The sequence below is a fragment of the Aplysia californica genome, unplaced genomic scaffold, assembly GCF_000002075.1.
Source record: "Aplysia californica isolate F4 #8 unplaced genomic scaffold, AplCal3.0 scaffold00302, whole genome shotgun sequence".
Classification (NCBI taxonomy): Eukaryota; Metazoa; Mollusca; class Gastropoda; order Aplysiida; family Aplysiidae; genus Aplysia; species Aplysia californica.
Window position 1 is genome coordinate 99100 of NW_004797572.1, and position 4180 is coordinate 103279.

General features: G+C 41.2%; 1 protein-coding gene across 1 annotated transcript in view; it reads left to right on the top strand.

Moving 5' to 3' along the window:
* Positions 1-4010: 4010 nt before the first annotated feature.
* LOC101845782 (sodium-dependent serotonin transporter) overlaps positions 4011-4180 on the top strand; it is a gene marked incomplete at its 3' end in the record, with an annotated part of 117291 nt that continues 117121 nt past the window's right edge. The window contains 1 exon segment of the mRNA XM_035970657.1: positions 4011-4098.

Sequence of the window (4180 nt, forward strand, 5' to 3'; positions counted from 1 at the left end):
AACGCGAAAAAATGGCGCTGGACAATTTTAAAAGAGAAATCGAAATACTGTGAAAGTATACTCTCTCAGTACTATATCGTTTTCCAAGAGCAAATTTCTAAGAAAGTCGCGAACTCCAACTAGAGCCATCCTCAGCAGGCTAAGTTAGCTGTTGACAGGTCTCTAAAATTTATCAGAAAAAGCAAACGCATAATTGATGCTTTTTTTTTTTTTTTGTATCGTGGAATGCTCTTTGATCTTTCAGACTTCGAAAAAATAGGTCTAGGAAATGAGCTGCATATCGCAGGTGGAAATAATTGAAACCAGGGCAAAAATAAAACGAAGAAAGAAAATTAAAAAAAGATTTAAAGAAAGGGTCAGTAACAAAAGGCAACAATGAATCCCTAAAAATCAAGAACGAGAATTTAGTTAAGGGAAGTAGCCGGTGCTATTGCGAAACGTCTTTATTGATTATGCACATTTACTTCCCTTGCTTGCAAATAGGTATGTGAACTATTTTTGTAAAAACCCATAAGTAACAACAATACTACGACTAATAGTGATAATAATAATAATAATGATGATGATGATGATAATGATAAGGATACTAAAATGAAAATGATAATAATAATGATAATAATAATAGTAATAATGATAATATGTGACAACAATACTTATTTTATAACAATACATTTATATAGCGCACAACACATCTCAACAGCAAGCTCTATGTGCTTTACAATCTATACAATTATTAATAGCCCAGTAGACCTTCGAAAACTCAAAGACCCTCGCAGTTTCCGGGAAGCATACAGTTCAAGCTGCTGATTTAGAGCTCAAACTCTAACAAATTGACAAGATTTTTCCCTATCTACAGACGGGTACCCAATCTTACCCTGGTAAAGGGAAAAAGCGTGTAAAATGAACACAACATTTCTTTTGGCATGAGGGGGATGGCGGCGGCACCTGACGGGGTTCGAACCTACGACCTTTCGGTTGAAAGCCCAACAGCCTAACCACCAGACCACAAACGCCACCGTTTTCTTATGATCACAGTAAAGCTGATAACAACAAACTCCCTTCACGGATAAAAATCATCGTCCTAAAGTTTAAATAGGGCACGCTAAGGAAAGGAAACTGTAAAAGACTGAGTGTACATATAACTGGAACATGAAAACCAGTTTCTCTTTAGTTGTGATATTCATTGTGATATTTATTGTGATATTCATTGTGATATTTATTGTGATATTCATTGTGATATTTATTCTGATTTTCATTGTGTTGATTCGGGGTTTTTTGGTTTTTAAAAATCTTTGTGCCCTTTCGTATACTGATGTTGCATATAAGTAGTCTCTCTCAAGCCAGGTCATTTAATGAGCCTATCTTTTAATCCGCCATGACAAAAAAGCGTTGGTTATACAAGCAAGCAAGCAAGCGAATAAACAAACAAACAAATAAAAAGACGAACAAACAAAAAAACAAAACTCCATACTTTTTCACACCTTTTCACCCTTTTCATCTTCTGCGTCGGTGAGCGTCCGGGAGATGTGCAGTTTTTTAATATGAAAGGCCAACTCTGCAGTTGTTTTCTTGATGTTATGGGTTTGCCCTGATTACAAATCAAGCAGATAGGTAAAAAAAAAAAAAAAGCAACCCAGTGAAATAGCAACAAAAAAGCAACAAAAACTATCTAAACATAATAAGTCGACCAAAATCAACAAAACAACGTATTATGCAAATCACCAATAGATCACATACCTGACCAACCAACAAGAACATTTTCCTTACGACAAATGCATAAATAAATATCAATGAATCAAATAAAACAAACGCTTTTGGCGACTTTTATGCTAATCTGCCCGTCAATCCTTCAAGGTTGGTAAAGCAGAAGTAATTTGTGTGCAATCCTGGGAAGCTACTGCAATCCACAGTCGTCTATCTGGGTTTTTTCTGGGAAAAGGGGGGGGGGGGATATCAGGCTTATAGATGGTCCAATTTTGTATCCGCCTCCACGCTCTCTCTGTCTCTCTCTGTCTCTCTCTGTCTGTCTCTTTCTCTCTCTCTCCTTCTCTCTCTCTCCTTCTCTCTCTCTTTCTCTCTCTCTCTCTCTTTCTCTCTCTCCTTTCTCTCTCTCCTTTCTCTCTCTCCTTCCTCTCTCTCTCTCTCTTTCTCTCTGCCCCCTCTCTCTGCCTCTCTCTCTCTGTCTCTCTCTTTGTCTCTCTCTCCGTTTCTCTCCGTCTCTGTCTCTGTCTCACTCACTCTGTCTCTGTCTCTGTCTCTGTCTCTGTATCTGTCTGTCTGTCTCTCTCTCTCTCTCTCTCTCTCTCTCTCTCTCTCTCTCTCTCTCTCTCTCTCTCTTTTTTTTTTTCTTTCTCGTATTCCACTTTTCCGACTTTCTCTTTTCCTTTTTGTTTCTGTCTCTCCCGGCTCCATCCTCTCTGTCTCCTTTCTCTCTCTCCCTTTTTCTCCCTCCTTCTCTTCTGCCTCCCCTTCTTTCTCTCTCTCTCCTTCTCACTACTCTCTTCCCCCCTTCTCTCTCTCTCTCTCTCTCTCTCTCTCTCTCTCTCTCTCTCTCTCTCTCTCTCTCTCGATGCTTCCATTTTCTCACTGAGAATGAGCCAGTGCTTTATGAGTGTATGCGTTTATGTATTATGGTATGTTTAAAGATATGTAACTTTCCTTTGTGTCTCTGTCAGGGTCATTCTTCAGTCCTCATATAAACTCAGAAAACGACACTTAAGAACGACGTAAAAGTAAACCAGTCTTAGCCATTAGTTTTTCATCAATACCACTAAGGGAGAGGTCGGATTTGTTGTTTGAGACTGATTATCAAACGAATGACGATCAATCAATTAATCAATCAATCAACCAACCAATCAATCAATCAATCAACTAATCAACTAACCAAGAAAACCAACTACCCCCCCTCCCCACTAACCCAAAAGCCAAACAGCCAGCAGCCCACCTAATAAAAAAAGATTGTATAATTAATGAACCAGTATTTGAAACACACCTTTCAATCCCAGAAGAAACCATTACGTTACATAGCCCGTCAGTTTTTGTCGCTCTGTGTAGGATTGGGGTGGGGTGCCAAATCCCTAACATTTCTATCTTAGACCTGAATCTACTTTCTGTGGACAGCAAGGAAGTCAGGATGAGCAATTCTCTGGTGTAATCCACCTCCTCACTTCTCTCCGCCCCCTCTCTCTCTGTCTCTCTCCTCTCACTCTCTCTATCTCTCTTTCTGTCTCTCTCTCTGTCTCTCTGTCTCTCTGTCTCACTCTCTGTCTCACTTTCTCTCTCTCTCTCTCTCTCTGTCTGTCTCTCCTCTCTCTCCCTGTCATTGTTAGTCCACAGTAAACTCATACAATGAGATCAATTATACTCCACTGAGATGTTTCACAAAAACAACCGGCTACCTAAATGAGACACTTAAGAACGCCGCAAAGCTAAACAAGACTTCACCATTAATTGCGCCTTCCTAGCACTCTGGGAGAGGTCCAATTTATCGTCCGAGGTAGCCAGACAAACGAGACAACTCTGAATAGGCCAACAGAGGTCATTAAGCGACGGTAATTGAATCACTGAGGTCTCTCCCGTAATGACGGTTCATTCCAGACTGGGCCCCCAACGGGACCCGGGGTTGCGACGACGGATCATTCTTCTTTTCTGATCGCTACCCCAACCCATCGATTATATACGCACGCGCGCGGGCCGTGAGCGAACGTTAGCGTGAGTGAGCGAGAAAGGAAGTCGTTGCGCACCGGCATCGTGGTGCGTTTCAGTGCAATCCGACGCTCTGACTCGGAGCTTGGGACGTGCTGGCGTTCGCCAAACTCCCGCCACCATCGAGTGACGAAACCCAGCGTTTTGGCATAGCGACCTGGCACTGGTCGTGAGTCGCGTCTGGCGCGTGCGGAGTGAGTGGACAGTGTTGTGATACCCGTATTTTCTCCGCCACTCGATAGAATATCAACACCACGAGTGATAATTTGTTCAACGCCTTGTTGTTCCTTTTTGGTACTTTGGGAATCTGATTTTCGCATATTTTCCTCTGTGGTTTAATAATTACTGTAGTGAGAAATACTTTTTTCCCTTGTAAATGGAGGTAGGGAAGATGTAATTTTGTTTTCTTTTCATTTATGTACTAATAACACTTGCTTACGATCCCAACATTGCTCTAATTTACTTCTGCCCCCCC